This window comes from Hemitrygon akajei, chromosome 2 (assembly GCF_048418815.1).
Source record: "Hemitrygon akajei chromosome 2, sHemAka1.3, whole genome shotgun sequence".
Lineage (NCBI taxonomy): Eukaryota > Metazoa > Chordata > Chondrichthyes > Myliobatiformes > Dasyatidae > Hemitrygon > Hemitrygon akajei.
The window spans coordinates 31,011,229-31,034,712 of record NC_133125.1 but is presented as its reverse complement, the minus strand read 5'-3'; positions in this window follow the sequence as shown (position 1 = coordinate 31,034,712).

Here is a 23,484-nt window from a genome sequence, read left to right as displayed (position 1 = left end):
GGGTTGGGTTATATGCACTACTTTCAGGGCATTGGTGTTTCCAGATCATGATGCTACCAGTCAGTATACTCTCCACAGTGCATCTATAGAAGTTTGTCAAACTTCTTGATGATAAGCTGAATATTTGTAAATTTTAAGAAAGTAGAGGTGCTGCTGTGCCTTCTTTGTAATGGCGCTTGTGTGCTAATTCCAGGATTGTTGTTATGAAATGATAACACCAGGGAATTTAAATTTGCCAGCCCTCTCCACCTCCAATCCCCCAATGAGGACTGTCTCATGGACCGCTAGTTTCCTCCTCTTGTAGTCAATATTCAGCTCCTTGGTTTTACTAACACATTGTGGCACCACTCAGCAATATATTAAATCTCCCTCCTATATTCCCATTTGTCACCATCTTTGATTCAGCCAACAACAATGGTGTTACCAGCAACGTTAAGTATGGCATTTAGGTCAGGTCTGAAGTCTTGATTTTTTTGCTTATACAATCTAAGGCTGTAACACCACATTGTAGGCAATAGTAAATTTTGTAATTGAAGTCTGGCTTTATTGAGAGATGATGTACCAAGGATATGGGAGGTCCATTATTTAACTCTTCTGTTGGAAAGCAGGTTTATAAAGTAGTTTTGTGGATGTTAAGTGTGAGGACTATTACCTCATATGCTGTGGTAAATGTTAATGACTGCCTCCATACACATACGTTTGTATGCATCATCTGCCTGCAAATCTTGATGACTAAGGGACAGGGTGACCATACTTCTTGGTTGAGGCAATGTAGTCAGAACAGTTCCCCATTTGTCATGTAAATTAGTTCCACTCCAGTAGGTACCTTGTACAGAATCACCCTTGTATCATTCTCAGCATCCAAGAATGCCCTGGACCTCATCGACTGCAAAGTCAGGTAGGGTTTTGATGAAACGTAGATGCCTCCAAGGATCCATTTTCTCTTGTCCAGCAAACTGTCTTTTCATCGTCCTGTTCTTGATCACGTCACAGATTAGATTAAAGATTAGCTAAAGATTTAAAGATTAACTTTATTTGTCACAGGTACATTGAACCATCAAAACATACAAAAAAATGTGCTAGTGAGTATTCTGAAGTTGTATGAATGTAGCAGATATTAATTCAAACAAGAATTAGCCGTCAGTTCTTAATGTGGATTGTAAATGGAAGTTAAAAGCAAAGCCTGTAGACTAAGAGATTGTTATTCCTTTCCTTGCCTTTATGTTGCTTCAGATGACAACCTTGCTGTTTCCTTTATCATTTTGTCTGAAATTTCCAGCACAGATGGAAAGCATTCAAGGAGCCGGCCGGATTCGAACCCAGAGTGACTTGCCTCAAAGTCGAGTGCTGACGATAAGATATATGTTCTTATAAGGAGCACTCCCTCCTGCACCATTTCCTTAGCGATGTGTTAATCTGTACTATCTGCTATCTGGGGGCTCACTAGCACATGGCACAGGGTAGCAATACTGAGATAAGACCCTGTCCTGAGAGGTCCTGTCCTTCAACTCAGCACCTAACTCCCAGGACCTTGCCACACTTCCTACCCACATCATTGGTATTGGCATGGACCATGATCTCTGGCTGCTCACCCTCCCCCTCCTCACCCTGGCACCCAGGAAGCATCATATCATCCTGAAATCTCTTTCTTGCCCACAGAACCTCCTGTATGACCCTGTGAAGGACCAGAGTAAATATAAAACTGGGAGAGCAGGTAAAGGTGAAAAAAATAGGGGTTTTATTTACCCAAAATGGTTACAAACTCAACAGAACTGTTCTAGAGTCCAAACTTGAATCAGTTAAACAGAACAGAACTTGGTTACAACAACATAGCAAGTGCTCCTCAAACCTCATCTCCTGACTGCAGCTTTGTATTCAATGCTGGCCAGTCCATAGTAAATTGCAGGGGAGAGAAAACATTCCTCTCCTTAAAAAGATACAGCATAAATGAATCAGCTCCAGAGAACACCCCTCTGGCTGTAGCAGAATGGCACATCCAGTTATCCAGCACATCTACTTAGGCTGATGAAGGGTCTTGGCCCGAGACGTCGACAGCACTTCTCCCTATAGATGCTGCCTGGCCTGCTGTGTTCTACCAGCATTTTGTGTGCGTTGTTGTTTGAATTTCTAGCATCTGCAGATTTCCTCGTGTTTGCATCTACTTAGGCTGGTGTAATGCAACAGCTCAGTCATTTGCCAGATTATCAGGAGGATGAGCGGCTACAGGACACTTTAATATGCCCGGTTGATGATGCGGCTGGTAACTGCAGCTGCCACAGACCCCTAACCAATGAATTCCATAAGGCCATAAGATATAGGAGCAGAAGTGGGCCATTTGGCCCATCGAGTCTGCTCTGCCATTCAATCATAGGCTGACCCAATTCTTCCAGTCATCCCCACTCCCCTGCTTTCTCCCCATAACCTTTGATGCCCTGGCTAATCAACAACCTATCTATCTCTGCTTTAAATACATCCAATGACTTAGCCTCCACAGCCGCTCGTGGCAACAATTCCACAGATTTACCACCCTCTGATTAAAGTAATTTCTCCGCATCTCTGTTCCAAATGGACATCCTTCAATCCTGAAGTCATGCCCTCTTGTCCTAGACTCCCGTACCATGGGAAATAACTTTACCATATCTAAACTGGTCAAGCCTTTTAACATTTGGGATGTTTCTATGAGATCCCCACTCATTCTCCTGAACTCCAGGGAATACAGCCCAAGACCTGCTAGACGTTCCTCATATGGTAATCCTTTCATTCCTAGAAACATTCCCCTGAATCTTCTCTGAACCCTCTCCAATGTCAGTATTTTCTTTCTAAAATAAGGAGCCCAAAACTGCACAGAATACTCCAGGTGTGGTTTCACGAGAGCCACGGAGAGCCGTGGTAGACTGTTTCACCTGCACCTTTACTGGATGGTCTTGGCAACTGAGGAAGCAAAGCAATGTATCTGAAAGTGTGTGGGGTAACAGGGAGAAGGGTAACAACCTTGAAGCTCTTTTCTGTGTCATCCCTCTCAATCTTTTTACATAGCGGAAGTGTGAGACCTGTCAGTATATTGTGTATTTTTGGTTGCCACTCTATAAATGTATCATTGCCCACAGCATGGGCTTTGTTTCTGGTGTGGATCTCCCTTTTCCTATTTGCCATCCTACCAGCTGATCCTCCTCAATTGCGATATGTGATCCATCAGCAGAAGACCAACTGTCTGCCCTACCAGAGTTCTGGTTATCAGAGTTGGTGCAACATTTTCATGAGTTCTATGATGGTCAACTATCCACCACTAAAGACTGACCTCTCTGAAGAGACGTCATCAATCTCCTGGACCTTCTGCTCAGGAATAACGCAAATTAAAACCATAAAGGGATTAGTTCTTCAAAGTCAACTACAAGAAATATGATGATCGCTCCTAATGACTTGATCTGTATGGGTGACTACAGAATTCAGTAAGGTTGTATGATACGTAATTCTGTCAACAGTAGATGAGAAGTATTCATCTCCTCATCTCTAATGGACCAGCATTGTCAAAGCTGCAATAATGTCCAACTGTCCATTTCTGTAACTATTAGTTGAGAGAATCAGCTCCAATTCTCCACCCTTTACTCTTCCCTTCCATATGTATATAGTGGTGTCTATTCAGGTTAGGGCAAAAGATGCAGACTATAAGTGAGGGTAATAGAATGTGTTGCATAAAAAATGGACAAAGAAGATTTACTGAAGGTGATTAAAAGGATGATCTCTGGCTTTGTGCAAAAATGAAGGTCATATTATGCCTGGAAGCTGATAGATGTCTCTTTGGATCAGTGAGGAGAGTTGTACTTACCATTGCTTGAAAAAGGAGAAGGAAAAATGAAGAAAGGCTGAAGAATGAAATCAAGCACATCTCAGAATATAGTATAGAATAGTACAACACATTACATATGAGTGGATGTGATGCTGTACACTCTTTCCCCACTCTGCTAAGGTCATTATATTGCTTTCAATACTAAAGGCATGAGTATTGCACCACAGAAACACTGCAGACATCAGTGGCAACAGCTAGCTGTGTCTTTTATGCTGAACTGTTGGGCTTCTTCCTCCTATCAGTGGGAAAGAGGAACATCCAGCAGGATATTACAGGATGGCCATATCCATGGGGAACTGATTCAAAGAAGACATCGCCTCAGGAAGACTGTCTGTCATTTTCTAATACCTTTTGGAATTGATTAGTTAATTAGGCATGCTGAGCTTATTTCCTAATTTCCTATTTGCTACCAAAAGCTCAATCCTGGTTCTCAGTACATAACAGCTTTAAGAGGAAATAGTCCAACAGCAGAACATAGTCCTACTGACATTGCTCAACATATGCACAGCAGAATGAGCTCTCAGATCTTTAGTTACGTTTGACTACAGCCTTCTTTATTATTTGTCTTTTTGCAGTATTTTAGCTAATGCCATTTTAAAATCTTTTAAATTTTTTTTCCCTCATTTAACATATTTACATATATATATTTAATAATTTTAAATCCTTCTGGGGACATGTAGACACCTTCATATCTTTTACAGCTGGTAAAGTGTACTGTTGGGGACAACTCTGATCTCCTATGACTCACTGAGGCCATCCCACTAGAGTCCAGAATACTTCAGACTAACAACTTAGGGTAGGCCCTCTGAAGCCAGACTAAATAAGCTTGACCACAGGGTGCCTGCAAGTGATGGTTGCAGGATCTGGACCCATGCCAGCAACATAGTGTTTTAAGCTTCTATTTCGTGTGTACATCCATTCTCTCTATCTAAGGAGTCCCAGACTTATCAGCTATAAGCTCATTCATTTTGAGAATGAGAATTGCTGGAAGATTGAGCCGGTTCAGGGTTCCCTGCGGGAGCTGTGTCAGCAAGACATACGGTTGCCAGTGGGAGTTGGATTAATAAGAGACACATACACATTCCTTCTAAATCCTTGCTGTTACCTGCCATGTCTAGATATTTGTTGCTAGTTTCCCAGCTCAAAATGTTCAGCACATCTTTCTATATAAAAAGCTGGCTAATACTACTTATAGTATAATAATAATAATGGAGATTCTACATTTTGATCTGGAAAACATACAAATTTATGAAATCTTTATTGTCCCATTTAACTAAATTATGTATTTTCACAGCTGGATAAATGAAATAGTAGTCTACGGGCTGATTACATGCATGGTTGGATGCCTGAAAAGTATGAAAGTAGCATTGCCACAGGTGACAGATGGCCAATTTCCTTTTGTTAGTGCTATTGCAGTCAGATTGAACAGATACTTTGGAAATAAAATGGCATGTAACCACCTATTACCCACTGTTCAGAAAATAATGGAAAGATGCTTCATTTTCCACATCGCCTTTTGATACATTAATGAAAACACATTTAAAAGGTGCTTTCAAAACATCTGATTTGCTAAGCACATGATTTGTTGTCAGGAACAAGACAGCAGCTGATCATAACCAACCCTTTGACACTTCTCAAAACAGATACTTATCATTTACTGCATATAAATGTCAAACGATTCGCAGGTCAGCATATAAAAATGTCTTGATTTATCCACAAATTTATTCTTAATTTAATAAAGAAGCATGGTCTATTTACTAAAATGTTATTGGATAAACCCTCAGAATTGCAAAGAAAATAAAAAAAATACAGAACTTTATAACACTGTAAAATGTTTTCAATTACTTCTTCAATCTTTAAGTTCACTGTTTATATATAAATAGATTGAACATAGTTTGTTGCCAGCCCCAGAATCCTGCCCTGCTACGATGCATTGCCTGAATACCAGTTTGCCAGCTCCATTACTGGAATGCAGTGGAGCAAATCGAATTGAGGGGTGGAGTTACTTACAAAAGTAGACAACCAGTTCCTAGAACACTGGCAACATTCACTATATCTATTGGCAAAGATTGTGTTGTCTAATACTGAAACATTTCCAGTAATGAAACTAAAAAGTAAACAGAAATTTCTTGCTATAACAGACCAGTAAGGATCAGTTCTTCAGAATCAGAATTAAGTGTTGCGTACCTTTCCAGGACTCCACCCAGAATCAATTCTGAATCTCAGTGCAGGAAGAGAGAGCAACATCTTTGTTCATTTCCATCACCATCTCACACTGACCCTCAGACGACAAACTAGCCATTCTAACCATTGGGCCTAAATCAAATTATGTATCTCTGTGAAGTACGTTATAATGCTAAAGCATAAAGTGCTGACCGAATGGCAACAATCAGATGGCTATAAAAATCTGATACGTGTTATTTTCCCATATCCATTTCACTGGCATTTGCCGTCTATCCTATGTGAGATTACTTCCCTCTAACCTTGGATACTAAGGCAGGTTGTGACTGACATGCAATACACTGCAGCTCTATCATTGGAACAAATCCAAAGTAATTAAACCATGCAGTCAGGTTGCAAACAACTGCACCATGGCAACAGAATAACATCATCTATTGCATGGGTACATTTACAATTGCATATTGAGACAAATGTAATTAACTTTACAAGGATGGTTACAGGTTCATAGAGCTCCACGTGAGCACAGCAAGTAATAATCATTGTAAAGAACTATTTCATATTTAATCTGATAATATAGTTCAAGAAATATCAATAACTTAATGGAAACACAATTACAGAGTTTGTGGAGAAACTATCACTTCTTGTGAATTGATCATTTGCCATAAACTTAAGCTCTGCATTTCTAGTTGTTGATTGTTACATCTATTGTGAGTGCTTAGCTTGAAATTTATTTTAACTATGAAGGGAAATGAGTTAAATAACTAAAATTAGCAAGAATATCTGCTATAAATTTGCAGTTCCCTGTGTTAGCGGACAGATTATCTGCATTTGTGCTGGAGCTGCAGATAACTTTATCCGGCCACTTCTGGTCATCATGGATATTATCTAAAACAAAGGCCATTAAAGATGCACACCATCTGGGACATGACCTCTTCTCATTATACTATCAGCAAGGAGATTGAGGAGCCTCCTTCTGCCATCACATTTCTGAACTTATGAACATTATCCTATTATTTGTCTTTTCTGTCTACTTATTTTGTAACTTACATTTTTTTTTATGCCTTACACTATACTGCTGCCATGAAAGAACAAATTTCATGGCGTATGTCAGTGCTAATACACTTGATTCTGATTCATTAGCCCGTTGCACGTGTTAATAAGTCATAATGTCTGTTCAAGGTCATCTCTGTCAACGTTGTTTGCAAGTACTTCCTTTTAAACCCCGTTTGTCAATCAACATTAATTTCCCATTGGTATGCAGAGGAAGTTAAAGGGCAATTGCACCCAAAGAACCAGTTGGGGGCCTGTCCCAGTTTCTGATTCCATTGAGCAAGATGCCAGTCATGGTGTCTGATTTCTTTGTTTAACCTTGTGAGTGAAGAAATGAGCGGACTCAGGGTACAACACAGCATGACTATTTATTACAAGGGACTGCCCAGACTGATTTAGCAAACCCCTGCAGACAATTTTTTTTAAATCACAGTCATCCCTTAACGAGCAACACTTAACATACCACACCACTGCCAAATGCTTTGGCCTGTGTAAACTCATTCTTTAGTAAGTGGTAGCTTAAGGAAGACATGGTTTTCATTTATTCAAATGTGGAGGTAACATCTGGAGATAAAGAAAAAATATTCAGGAGGTGAAGTGTGAAAGAACAAACAGAACAGCCATGCAGCTGGAGGGTGAGAAACAAAGATTGGAACAGAAATAAATTGGAAAGCAAATTTGTAATAAAAATAGAAAATAACAGAAATACTCAAAGTTCAAGGTAAATTTATTTCAAGGTACATATACTTGAAATATATTAGCCAAGGAAAGGGTGATTGCTGTAGGTGTTGAGAAATTGCTCCAGCATTAATTACCGGTACTCTCCAATAGAAAAAGATAAGCATTCAGATCCTCATGAAAAATACAAATGGCCACCATCTCTCTTCTAGCTTTGTGTGTCACAAGGGGACGTGGAGACTGGACCCAGGACCCAGGACCCAAATGCAGGATGCAGGCACTGAAGTACTAGGGGCAGGACAGGAACAACTAAAGGATAGAACAAGATGGGATGACCGTGGCATGCAAAGGTGATCCTGGGGTTCAGAGAGAGTTCATGGCAAAGGCAGGACCTTGGGTAGGCTAAAGGATAGGTCTATGGGACAAGGAATGCTGGGAGGATAGCCCCTTGTGAAGGCCACTTAACTCCTGGGCAGGTCCCAGGCAGGAGTACAGGGGCCTGGGCAGGATGCAGGGCACAACCCATCAGAAGAGAGGGGTAGAAAAGGGTCAGAGTCCCCCACCAGGCAACAGCAGTCCAGCCTGCTTACCCAACAGAGGCAAGGGATCAGAAGGGAGCTCAGTCCAGGGTGACTACAAGAACAGACTTACAGAACTAGATGATTAACAGTGGGGTACTCTAAGCCAGGGTCAAAACAGGATAGCCAGGCCAACAGCACAGACAAAGCAAACCAAACAGGACAACAACCCCCACCCCCAAAACTAGACTCAGTCCCAGAGCCCCTTATATACACCTGCCAGCCGATAGGCATCAGGTGCGCCTCCTTAAGCCAAGCTGATCCTATTTGGGCTTAAGGGTGAAAGGAGGGACGGCTACAAGACCCGGAGTCCGCGGACCGGATCAAGACCTGGAATGTGGGCTCCGGACTGGACCATAACATTATGATTTAAACTTCAGCTCATTGCCACAGGGGTGTTGCTAGATTTCTAATCCCTGACTCCCCAATTCTGTTACCTGTTTGGGTTCATGTAGCACAGGAAGCATTTTGATATTATCTCAACATAAAAAAAAGCCTGAGCCTGTATTATTCCAATTAGTTGCTGCCTCAGAATGGCCAAGTCCCACCCAATGACACAGAACCCTTTAACCAATTTAGTTTTTCATATGTACTTAGAATTTGCTCTGCTTTGCAGAAAATGTGTTGTACCAGTAACATATAGCAGACCGATGCATGGTGTAGCTGTGTGCAGGGACCCACCAGCGCAAAATTATACGGCACACAAAATCTGTGGCAGGTAGAGTCGGTCTGATACGCTGTGTACATCCAAACACCTTTCATTGACCCACAACTCCATTGCAATGTCAGAAGATGATCTCAAGTGAGTTATTGGTTATAGTCACAACAAGTTATGGGGGTGACAGGGGAGGATCAGAACTTTGGTTAAGGAGGATTCGAAAACTTAAGGGTTGGACTGAAGCATTTAAAACAGAGAAGTACTGTTTTAATAGGTTAGAGAATTGGATTGCAAGTAATTGTTGAGTGAGCTGTATGCATGAACACAGCCAAATGCCACATTGTTACTCTGGGGCCAAGGTGCAAAACATAGTACCGACAGTCACACACAGCACAAGGCACATACAACACATATAAGAGAGTCAGCACATATAAGATCTCAGTAAAATATACTCACACACAAAAAATATAGTCCAGGTTCCTGAGTCCATGAACGTTGCAGCAGTCTGCAGTCGAACACAATACAGGTTGTCTTCTGCCGAGCAAACACTAGGGGTCAGCACTGACTCCAGCATGGATACAGTGCCACACCATCAGCACACTAGTAGAGCACCCAGCTCTGACATCTCCCCCTGGACAGCTGCAACAGGCAACACCGTGGCTTGAGGCCTAGTCCACACTATGACTGAGTCCATACAGCTCCACCGCCATCCACCAGTAAACCAATGATTTGGACTTACACCATTCCACGCCACCAATGTCCAACAAGAAAAGTGATTCAGACTGTTAGACGGCACACCTCCTTATTACTCTGATGCCTCTCTGTCACAGGCAGCATCACAGTCTGCACCAAGACCAGCTCCTTCAGTCTCTTCCCCAACAAGCAACTTGCTCATGGGCTAGATCTGCTGTACTTTAAGTTCTTAAGGTCCAGCAGAGTCTTACAATTGTAAAAAAAAAATGCGTTTAAAAAAGGCAATAACATCTTTGGTTAAGCCCCTAGAAATTGCTGCATCCGAGCGTGCTGCCATCTTACTGGAAGTGTTAGCGGAGTCTATGCAAGATCAAAGAAAAAGGTATTTGAAGAGTACGATCTACGGGTCCAAACAAAATTTTTGGTTTATAGTGCAATCATCCTACCTACATTACTGTATGGAGCTGAATCATGGATCACCTACAGTAGAAAGCCTTGGAGCAAGACTACCAAAGGTTCTTACATAAAGATTTTGAGGATCAGTTGGAATGACAGGTGCATTAACACCACTGGAGCTGGCCAACGTGGCACTCTGATAAAGCAACACCAACTCTGATGGACAGGTCATGTCATCCAGATGCATAACTCACGTCTCCCCAAACAGATCCTTTACTCCCAATTGAAAGAAAACCATCGAGCCCCTGGTGGGCAAAGAAAACACTTCAAAGATACTATCAAAATCAGCCTGAAGAAATTCAACATTACATCCAATACCTGGGAAGACGTTGCACTCAATAGACATATCTGGTGGTAATCTGTCCGAGGGAGCTGCACCATATGACAGCGACTTCCACTTTGCCACACAGAACAAGCAGCAACTGTGAAAGGACGGTCTGAACAACCAGAAGACCCAATCACAGCCACCACTTACTCTTGACCACATTTTACCAAAATATGTGGATCTTGGATCAGCCTCTACAGCTATGTGAGGACCCACTGATAGACAACCCCTTGGGAGAACACCTTACTCCAGTCGAGTGATTGCACTACTACGATACAGTTGCCTTTGTTGATTCGGAGTTGATAAGATTCCTTCATGTAGAATACAAAAGCATTGCACTGTCCAAAGGAATTTCAAGTCCGTCATTTGCTTTTCTGCTATCTCGGCTGATTAATCACATCAGAAAAAGCATGAATGATTTTGGAATGAGACACTCAGCAGAATCTGCTTATTTGCACACATATTGAGCATAAAATGCTACAAAATTCATCCAGTACATCTGTTAATTTCACATTTTATTAAATGCTCAGAATCTAAGCATTACTGACAAACTCAGCATCTATTACCTGCCCCTAATTTTTCTTAAGAAGATGCTGGCGAGCCACTTATTGAACCACAGCAGATCTCCTGGTGGAGTTACTTCCACAGTTCTGTTGAGGAGAGTTCAATCTTCACAATAATTTATTTCATATACAATGTGCAGCTTGAAAGGGAAACTGTAGGTAATGTTCGCACATGCACCTCTGCCCTTGTCCGTTGTGTTCGCAATGAAAACTTGGTAAGGTCAGCTGGCTAAGAATGAATTTGGGGCCTAGTTGGGTGCCGAATGGCCTGCACAATAATATTCTAGCCTTTGCTTTAAAGTACTATTTATGGTATTTGTGTGGCTTGTTGGGCCACTTCAAGGCAGTTAGGAGTTAACATTAGTCTAGTGTCACTGGGTAAGGATAATTTGCCTTCCTTAAGAAGCAATAACAAACCAGATTGTTTTAATGACAGTTTGATATTTTTGTTATTTTATTACTAATTCTATGGATGAATTAAAATTTCAGATCTACCATAGAACTTGAGCTTGTTGGTCCAGCTTGCTACTGCAGACCTTTGCATTTGCAGCCCGTAACAGCAATTCATTCCTTTCCATTCTTTATCTTGTCTTGGGTACAGGATAATTTGTGATAATTAATAATGTATCTTGGGATGAGAAGTTTCATTTGTCACCTCTTATGTGTTTATAGGATTATTTCACAAAGATACTGAATCCTTTTTGAGATAAACATATGTGGAGACAATCACTTCCATCATATCATATGGAGTTCAATGAATTACTGTGAGTATATGGACAGATTACGGGGAAAATTGACTGGTCCTGATTCTCCCCTCATTCAGCATCCGCACATGTGTGTATTTACAATGCAAGTCGCTGATTAGCAAGAGGACAGCATGGTGGCCCAACGTTGGTGTTGCTGACCACATTGCTCCAGAAACCTAGGAGTCAGTCCTAACCTTGGGTACTGTCTGTGTGGTGTTCTTCCTGTCGTCAACTGGGTTTCCTCCCAAGTGCATCCCAGTAGGCACATTGTCCAGTGTAAATTACCCCTAATGTAGGTAAGAGGCAGGAAGACAACATGATGAGCATTCTAGCGAAAATAGTTATTGGAATATCTGGGGGAAATGAATAGGATTGATAGGTTTACTCCAAGAGTTGGTATAAACTCAATGGGCCAAATGTTTTCCTTTTATGTTGTAGGGAAATAAGAGGAGCGAAAACAATGACTGTTTTACTCAATAATATTCATTTAAGAGAAGTTTTGATAGGTGCATGGATAGTAGTGGTATGGAAAGCTATGGTTCAGGTGTAGTTTTAGTGGTTTTGGCACGGACTAGATGGACAGAAGGGCCTGTTTCTGTGCTATACTTCTCTCTGACTCCCATGTCTGTTTTATCTCCTAAATAACCAGGTGATACATATAGAGGCAACACCACTGTCCTGACAGAAAAACTTCAGTTCTGAAAGGTAGATAAGTCAGCAGCAGCAATCCCTCAACAGCTTTAATACTTAGTAACACAAAGCATTAGGAGGTTTGCTGTCTTTGTCTTGAAAAATAATGGAAGCATCTATATGCATTGCATTTGGTTTGTGTCAGTTCTTATAGGATCTGAAATTGAAACCCATTGAGCTATCTTTTGCACTAATGCAGATTCTCTGACCCATTTTAATTACAATATAGCTCTACAGCTCATACTGAGTTTAAAGTGGCAGGATTTTAATTTGGTAGATAATGATGACTAATATATTATTATGGTTTCAGGCAGCCACTTACTTTACATTTTTTTTTGGGAAACAAACGAAGGAAAAACAGATGAAGTGGTTTCCAAGCTATTTAAGCAGAGCTTCCTTGTAACTGCTCGGCAGGGACCTCACTAAGCCGCTGGTATGTGATAAAATGAAATTGTGAATACATTGGACCTTCCAGCACTCTTCAAGGCAATCTTGTTTGAAAGTAAAAATGTTAGGTCTGACATTTGATTCACACTGCGAAGCTGCCTCACTTTTATCTGAGTCTGTATAGTCTTCAGATTGAGAAACGTTAAAGAGTTGTTGTTCATCCCTATGTCTATTTTGAAATCTCCTGCTATCTTGATTGAAAATTTTGAAATGAAACCAAAGGAGACATCTGTGCTGTGATCTCAGATTCAAATCTAATTTCCTCCGGATCACACTCTGTTACTCAGCATTAACCATTAAGCACAGTGTGCAGGAAATCCAGGGTACAAGACAATTCCTCATGTTCCTTTGTTGTTTAACAACGGAAGCTAAATGATTGAATAATCATAAACATAAGAGATTCTGCAGATGCTGGAAATCCAGAGTAACACGCACAAAATGCTGGAGGAACTCAGTAGGTCAGGCAGCATCTATGGAAAGGATTAAAGAGTTGATGTTTTGAGCCGAGACCCTATATCATTACGGCAAAGGACAGGGGAAGAAGCCCCATTTTAACACAGCTATACATTTTAATACAGCCATAGTAAATAGATTTAAATAGCAGTATTAAAATTTATAATGTTTCATGTTAATCATATAATTTCCTACAAAACAATTTTTGCCTGTTTCAGTAGTTTTTCTTTACTTTTAATTCCTCTTCACTGACTAATAGTTGTCAGATTAAATGAGATTTTCCCCTCTGTACTGCAACATTGTGCCCTCCACTGAAACAGCATGGAATTTGGAATAGTCAAGCTGATTAGTTCTATTAAATCAGCCACCAAGAAGAAGAACAAAACAAATTCCAAGTAAAACTGCTCTGAAAATGAGAAGTAAGCCATTTCACAGAAACCACAGTGAGAGCTCATTGATTTATCTAAGGGTTCTGTTCAGCTTAACATACTAGAAAAGAGCGAACAGGAAAATGTGAACAAAATTGGAAGCTTATTTACTTCTCTACCTAATCTAAATGAATATATGTTAATAATGGGTGGTGACTTCAATTGTTGTTTAAATCCTTTGCTGGATAGATCTATATCCATTCAGACTTTACCAAATAAGTCGGCCACTTATATCAATTCTTTTTTGACTGATACTGGAATTTTCGATATTTGGAGATTTCTGCATCCTAAGGACAAAGAGTTTTCATTTTTCTCACATGTCTATCATTCTTACTCGAGAATTGACTACTTTTTCATTGACTCTCATTTTATTCCATCTGTAATTGGTTGTAATTATGATGTTATAGCCATCTCTGATCATGCTCCAATGAAACTTTCTATTAAATTAATGGACACAGCTCCTAGTACTAAGCAATGGCGATTTGATTCTACCTTACTACAAGATCCGGATTTCATTAAATTTATAAAGGAACAGATTGATTTCTTCTTTTCAACTAATTCTATGGATGAAATCTCCTGCGGAACACATTGGGACACTTTTAAAGCATAGATACGTGGACAGATTATCTCCTATTCTGTTGGTTTGAGAAAACGTATTAAGAAGAAAACTCTTTTATTGATTGATAAGATTAAAGAAATTGACAAGAAATATTCGATTGCTCCTAGTAAGGAGCTTTACAAACAAAGGGTTGAGCTTCAAATGGAACACAGTTTATTACTTACATCTTCGATTGAAAATCAATTAATGAAAACCAGAAGTGATTTTTATATATATAGTGATAAATCGGGTAAACTGTTAGCTAACCAATTGAAGAATGCTTCGGTTAAACGTCAAATTATTAAGATTCGCCAACAGAATGGTGAACTGACAGTTAATCATGATGAGATAAATAAATCTTTTCAAGATTTTTATACCTCCCTGTATCATTCTGAATTTCCTCATGATCATAATCATGCATGATTTTTTAGGGAAATTGAATTTTCTAAAATTATCATCTGAAGAACATTTAATATTAGAAACTCCTATTACAGATGCAGAAATTAAAGGTGTTATTTCCTCTATGAATTCCGGGAAAGCACTAGGTCCAGATGGGTATACAGTGGAATTTTTAAAGTTTCTTTCCTCTGCTCTTTCTCCTTGGTTATGCAGGGTTTTTGAAGAAGCAATTAGACTAGGTAAATTACCACAATCTTTTTATAGAGCTTCCATTTCTTTAATATTGAAAAAAGATAAAGACCCTACTGACTGTGCATCCTATAGACCAATATCTCTATTGAATGTAGATTCCAAGATCTTTTCCAAGTTATTGGCGACCAGGCTAGAGAAGGTATTACCTCAAATTATCTCGGAGGATCAAACTGGTTTTATTAAAAATTGTTATTCTTTTTTCAATATTAGGAGATTATTGAATATTGTTTATACTCCTTCACGCAGTACCTCAGAACGTGTCATTTCATTAGATGCGGAGAAAGCATTTGATAGAGTTGAATGGCCATATTTATTTACTGTGCTTGAGAAGTTTAATTTTAGTCCGACATTTATATCCTGGATTAAATTGATATATCATTCTCCAGTAGCCTCGGTTTTTATTTCGGGGTACCAGGCAAGGCTGTCCTCTTAGTCCATTATTATTTGATATTGCTCTGGAACCTTTGGCAATTGCTATTAGAGAATCTCCTAACATTTTTGGCATTACTCGAGGGATAGATATACATAAGTTATCATTATACGCAGATGATTTGGTATTATACATTTCTGATCCTGAGAAATCCATTCCTGCAGTTATATCATTATTGGCTCAGTTCAGTAATTTTTCTGGGTATAAATCGAATCTTAATAAGAGCGAATTGTTCCCCTTAAATAGACAGGTTCCAATTTATGGAAATTTACCTTTTAAATTAGTTAATGACTTTTTTATATACTTAGGGATTAAAATTACAAAAAATCATAAGGAGTTATTCAAGGTTAATTTTTTACCCTTAATTGATCAGATTAAATGTTTGTTTACTAAATGGTCACCATTGTCTTTATCTCTGATAGGTCAGATTAATGCTATTAAGATGATTATTTTACCCAAGTTCTTATATATATTTCAAGCGGTACCAATTTTTATTCCAAAATCCTTTTTTGACAATGTTGATTCAAAAATTTCCTCATATATATGGCAGAATAAAAATCTTAGATTGGGTAAAAGATATTTACAGAAGTCAAAGAAGGAAGGTGGATTGGCATTGCCTAATTTTAGATTTTATTATTGGGCAATTAATATTTGATATTTGAATTGTTGGTTAAGGGATTTGGATTTATCTCCTAGCCCTCATTGGGTAAATCTGGAAACTAAATCTGTACAAGGATTTTCTTTGGGTTCTATTTTAGGGACTTCTCTTTGCTCTTTCTAAATTGCATAAACGAATTGACAATCCGATAGTTAAGTACACTTTACATATATGGTTTCAATTTTGGAAATTTTTTGGGTTGAATCAGTTTGTTTCAGCAATTCCTATTGTATCCAATTTCTTTTTTCATCCCTCTATTATGGACCAAGCTTATTCAGCTTGGAAGACTAAAGGTATACTACAATTTTCAGATTTTTTGATAATTGTTTTATGTCTTTTGAACAATTATCTAATAAATATAATTTACCTAGATCTAATTTTTTTTAGATATTTACAGATTAGGAATTTTTTAAACACTGTACTTCCTACCTTTCCAAATCTTGATTCTTCGGGTATTTTGGAGAAATTTTTAGAACTAAATCCTTTTCAGAAAGGTGTAATATCAAATGTTTACAATATAATTATGAAAATACATTCAGAGGCCTTTTATAAGATTAAAAATGATTGGGAAAGAGAACTTAACCTTACTATCCCTATTGAGAATTGGGATAAAATTCTTCAATTCGTTAATTTATCCTCTATATTTGCTAAACATTCATTGATACAGTTTAAAGTAGTGCACAGGGCTCATATGTCCAAGGATAAATTGGTTCGTTTTTATTCCCATATAAATCCTATATGTGACAGATGTCATTCTGAGATAGCTTCTTTAACTCATATGTTTTGGTCATGTCTGCTTTTGAAAAAATATTGGAAAGACATTTTCGATATTATTTCCACGGTATTGAACATTGATTTACAACCTCATCCTATTACTGTAATCTTTGGTTTACCAATGATAGAGTCAATTCATTTATCTTCTTCTGCTTGTCGGATGATTGCATTCCTTACATTAATGGCTAAAAGATCTATTTTGTTGAATTGGAAATAAATTAATCCCCCTACCATATTTCATCGGTTTTCTCAAACTATGTTATGTCTAAATTTGGAAAAAATTCGGTGTCATATATGACCCTTCTATTAAATTTGAAAAGACTTGGAGGCCATTTATTCAATATTTTCACATGATGTAATTCGACCCTGTTCCAATCCTATTTGTTTTTCTGGTTTTGATTATATGTATGTTGAGAGGATCAGAGTTGGGGACACTGATGATTCTTTGTCTTTTTATAGATACTATAAACAGCCCATTTTTAAAATTTTTTTAATTCCCTTTTTTCCTTTTTTTCTCTCTATTAGTTAGTGGCTAGTTTGTTACATTAGTTTTTCTTAGGGCAATAATTTTGTTTTCTCTTTTTCTCTTTTCTTTTTTTTCTCAACATGATATACCTAGTTTTTTGTTGTTGTTTCGTTTATATGATAGTTGTATCATTCATGATTTGGGAAGACTTAACTGTATTGTACTTATTGCTTGTGTATCCTTCTATGTTCATTTTAATTATGTACTTTTGTAATCCAAATAACTATGTATTAATCTTATCATGTTGATATTAATAAAAAGATTGAAAAAGAATAAAATTGGAAGTTTATTCAGATATTCTAGCAAATATCTGAATACTGTGAATATTTTAACAGGGATAATCTATCTCTTTAATTTCAAATTCAGTTTATTGTGATTCAACTATACACATGTATACAACTGAACAAAACAAAGTTCCTCAGGAACCAAGATGCAAAACAGTATATGTATCTCACATATAGTAATAAAATGATTCTAATGCAATAATATTAACAGATTAAAAAGTATTCTATGGATGTACAAATTGACATAAAGTGTATATGTGACATATGGTTAAATATACAACAGTATACTGCTATTAGCACTGTCATAAATATTGTGTACTGGGTGGTAGCAGGATGTTCAGAAGTCTCTCAGCCTGGGGAAGGAAGCTGTTGCCCAACCTAACAATCCTTGTGGTACCTTCTGCCTGACAGTAAGAGGTCAAAGAGATTGTGGCTTGGATGAGTGTAGTCCTTGACAATGCTGAGGCCTCTGCGAATGCAGCTCTTCTGAGGTATGTCCTGGATGGGGGGACATTTCAGTGCAGGAGGCTTCATGCAGGTTGGGGAGTGAGAGATTTAAATAAAGGAACTTTCATGGGATTTTGGCAGCGGAGTCAGAGTCAAATGGGCATAGGAGGCCTTATGCATTAGCAAAGGCAAATAAAAGTAAAGTACGGACAAACAGAGTGGCCGTTGTGTGAGTGGGCCAGTGTAAGAGTGGGGAGGCTTTGGCTCAACAGGTTTGGGTGAGCTAAGTATCTGGCAAGTATCTTCATTCTTCTTTCTTCATTCTTTGTCTGTTAGTACATAGAGCAGTGAGAATGGCTCCAGAGGCGGTGTTGTGTTCTTTGTGTGAGATATGGGAATCCTGGGAGAGCTCCAGCCTCCCAGGTAACCACATCTGCACCAGGTCCACCGAGCTGCAACTCCAGAGGACATGTTAAGGAAATGAAGCTGCAGTTCAGTGATCTTCAGCGCTCATAGGGGAAACTAAAGAGGTGATAGATAGGAGCTACAGGAAGGTAGTCACCCCTAAGTTGCAGGAGGCAGGAAAATGGGTGACTGTCAGGAAAGTGCAGGGAAATGGGCAGCCAATGCAGAGTACGCCTATGGCTATTCCCCCTGTTCCCCCCCAATAATAAGTATACCACATTGGATTCTGTTGAAAGAGCCGACCTACTGGGAGCCACGTCAACTGAGTCTAGTGCTGTGGCTCAGAAGGGAAGTGCAGAGAAGAGAACTACAATAGCGATAGGGGAGATCCTGTGGACATGATAGAGATATTCCAATAGAATGTTGCCTCCCAGGAGCCAGGGGATGTCTCAGATTGGGCCCACAACATTCTAAAGGAGGATGGAGAGCAGCTTTGGTACATATTAGCACCACTGATTAAGTAGGAAAAGCGAGGAGGTCCAGAAGAGAGAATTTAGGGAACTAGGTAGAAAGCTGGAAAGCAGGACCTCCAGGGTAGCAATCTCTGAATTGCTGAATGTGCCATGCACCAGTGTTGGTAAGAATAGGATGATTTGGCAGATAAACGTGTGGCTGAAAAACTGGTGTAGGAGGCAGGATAAAGGGATGTCGCTTAAGAATGGAGATGGCGAGCAATTTCTTTAGTCAGAGGCTGGTGAATCTGTGGAATTCATTGCCACAGGGGGCTGTGCAGGCCAGGTCATTGGGTGTATTGAAGGTGACGGTTGATAGGTTCTTGATTAGTCAGGGCATGAAAGGTTATGGGTAGAAGGCAGAAGAGTGGGGTTGAGTAGGAAATGGATCAGCCATAATGGAGTGACTCATTGGGCCAAATAGCCTAATTCTGCTCCTATGGTCAATGGTCTTAATCCCAAACACACTCTGATGCATTTTACTTCATACATGACATTATCAGATGCATTTGAATGTAGCTACTACAAACCAAATCTGCCACATCCATTTTCCACCAAGAGCTGCAACTCACTGGAAGACATTGATTGTCAGTTTGGTGATTTCTGTGCTTGCTTAGCAACATTGAGTTTTATTCTTTTACACTGCTATGATCCTGAGATGCTGTTGCGAGCAATGACTTTCATGGCACCTCTGCATACATTTACTCGTACAAATGACAATAAAATCATCTTTGATTTTGACAGTGTAATGTTAGAAGGTAAAATATTTCTCAATACACGAGTCTAGAAGATGAGCATTTTATATGCTTTCGCACCCTCCAAAAAACAATATTCTTTTTGCAGTAACCAACCAAATGCTGGAGAACTCAATGTGTCAAGCAGCATCTGTGGGAGGAAAGAGACTGATAATGTTTTGGTTCAAGACCTTGATTCAGGACTGGGTCCTTTCTTCCCACAGATGCACTGAGTTTCTCCAGTAAGTTGATTGTCACTCCAGATGGCAGCATCAGCAGTCTCTTGGATCTCCAATCCTTTGCATGGCGTTATAGAATAATACAGCACAGATATCGATATAGATGTACGATATTTCGCAAAGGGATGGGATGTGGGGTGATAGGGCTAAGGATGGGACAGTTGGTATAAAGCAAATGTAGCATGTAGTGAGACTGAGGAAGGACAGACAGAAGGCAGGGCAAAGCTGCAGGCAGAGAGACATGTTGAAGTGTAAGATGGGGGCACAATTGAGAAGGGTGATGAATACAGGACTGAAGATGCTATATTTGAATGCACAGAGTATACAAATTAAGGTAGATGATCTTGGAGAGCAGTTAGAGATTGGCAGGTATGACATTGTGAGCATCACCCAGTCATGGATGAAAGATCATAGTTGGGAGTTTAACATCCGTTTGTATCAAAAGGACCAGCAGGTAGACAGAGGAGCTGGGGTGGCTCTGTTGGCAAAAAATTAAATTAAATCCTTAGAAAGAGGAGACATAGGATCAGAAGATGTGGAATCCTTGTGGGTAGAGTTAAGAAACTGCAAGGATAAATAGTCCTTAATGGGAGTTATACACAGCCCTCTGAACGGTAGCCAGGATGTAGGCTACAAATTAGAATGGGAGATATAAAAGACATAGACGATTTAAGACAATAGACAATAGGTGCAGAAGTAGACCATTCTGCCCTTCGAGCCTGCACCACCATTTTGAGATCATGGCTGATCATCTACTATCAATACCCGGTTCCTGCCTTGTCCCCATATCCCTTGATTCCCCTATCCATAAGATACCTATCTAGCTCCTTCTTGAAAGCATCCAGAGAATTGGCCTCCACTACCTTCCGAGGCAGTGCATTCCAGACCCCCACAACTCTCTGGGAGAAGGAGTTTTTCCTTAACTCTGTCCTAAATGACCTACCCCTTATTCTCAAACCATGCCCTCTGGTACTGGACTCTCCCAGCATCTGGAACATATTTCCTGCCTCTATCTTGTCCAATCCCTTAATAATCTTATTTGTTTCAATCAGATCCCCTCTCAATCTCCTTAATTCCAGCGTGTACAAGCCCAGTCTCTCTAACCTCTCTGCTTAAGACAGTCCTGACATCCCAGGAATTAACCTCGTGAATCTACGCTGCACTTCCTCTACAGCCAGGATGTCCTTCCTTAACCCTGGAGACCAAAACTGTACACAATACTCCAGGTGTGGTCTCACCAGGGCTCTGTACAAATGCAAGAGGATTTCCTTGCTCTTGTACTCAATTCCCTTTGTAATAAAGGCCAACATTCCATTTGCCTACTTCACTGCCTGCTGCACTTGCTCATTCACCTTCAGTGACTGATGAACAAGGACTCCGAGATCTCTTTGTATTTCTCCCTTACCCAACTCTACACAGTTCAGATAATAATCTGCCTTCCTGTTCTTACTCCAAAAGTGGATAACCTCACACTTATTCACATTAAACATCATCTGCCAAGTATCTGCCCACTCATCCAGCTTATCCAAGTCACCTTGAATTCTCCTAACATCCTCATCACATGTCACACTGCCAGCCAGCTTAGTATCATCAGCAAACTTGCTGATGTTATTCTCTATGCCTTCATCTAAATCGTTGACGTAAATCGTAAACAGCTGTGGTCCCAATACCGAGCCCTGTGGCACCCCACTAGTCACCACCTGCCATTCCGAGAAACACCCATTCACCGCTACCCTTTGCTTTCTATCTGCCAACCAGTTTTCTATCCATGTCAATGTCTTCCCCTCAATGCCATGAGCTTTGATTTTACCCACCAATCTCCTATGTGGGACCTTATCAAATGCCTTCTGAAAATAAATATGCAGGTGCAATCTTGCGTAAAAATCATAAGCAAATATATATAGCTCGGGTCTCTAAGACATTCTGCAAGTGGTTTTTTATATCATTTGCTGCACAGGCTAATTTTGATTTGAACTACAAGGTGGAAAGATATCTATATCCACCACTCTATATTTGCCCTTGAAACACAATATAAGCCAGTAAGATATAGGATCAGAATTAAGCCATTCGTTTCTGCTCCACCATTTCATCATGCTGATCAATTTTCCCTCTCAGCCCCAGTCACCTGTGAGTCTTATGTTTTTGTTAGTATTGGTAAACACTTAGTAATATAGTAATCTACTAAAGTTTTAGGCATCCTAGCTAACTATATGTGCCTAAGACTTTTGCACAGTACTGTAGACTGAGACACTGACATTGGCCGAATCAAAGGTGGTGACAGTTCAGCATATAGGAGGGAGACCGAAAATCTGGCTGAGTGGTGCCACAACATCAATCTTACTCAATGTCAGCAAGACCAAGGAACTGATTATTGACCTCAGGAGGAGGAAGGTGGAGGTCCATGAGCCAGCACCCATTGGGGAATCAGAGGTGGAGAGGGTCAGCAACTTTAACTTCTGCAGAGAATCTGTCCTGAGGCCCAACACGTAAATGCCATTATGGAGAAAGCATGGCAGTGCCTCTACTTCTTTAGAAGGTTGCAAAATTTCAGAATGACAAACTTCCATGGAGGTGTGGTGAAGAGTATGTTGACTGTTCTTATCACAGCCTGATGTGGAAACACCAATGGCTGCAATGGAAAAGCCTGCAAAAAGTAAGGGATACGGCCCAGTCCATCATGGATAAAACCCTCCCCACCACTGAGCACATCTACGTGAAGCATTGCTGCTGGAAAGCAGCATCCATCACCAAGGACATGCTCTCTTCTTGCTACCCTCATCGGGAAAAAGATCCAAAAGCCTCAGGACCCACACCACCAGGTTCAAGAACAGCTATTACCCCTCAACCATCAGGGTCCTGAACCAGAGGGGATAACTTCACCCAGCTTCATCACTGAACTGTTCCCACAACCTATGATTCATTTTCAAGAACTCTTCATCTCATGTTCTCGATATTTAGTGCTTATTTATTATTATTCTTAGTATTTCTTTTGTATGTGCACAGTTGCTGTCTTCAGCACATTGGTTACTTACTTGTGCATCCTGTTAGTGCAATCTTTCGTTGATTCTATTGTGTTTTTTAGATTCACTGCGTATGCCTGCAAGAAAATTAATCTCAGGGTTGTTTATGCTGACATACATGTACTTTGATAATAAATTCACTTTGAACTTTGAATCTCTGCAACATAGACTGGCAGGGAGAATGGTTATTAGAATCTGTCTATTGTCAAACAGGCTTTCTCTCCCAGCATTTATTATACACTCCCATTACTCACATTTTATTCAAACTGTCTGAATTTACCTTTGGTGCCAATTAACTGGATTGCATGTTCCACAAAATCTTTTCTATTCGCACAATAATATACAAAAATATACTAATGAAAAACATAATTTATATCCTCTGGGGGAAATTGGAAACCACAAAAGAATTCAAA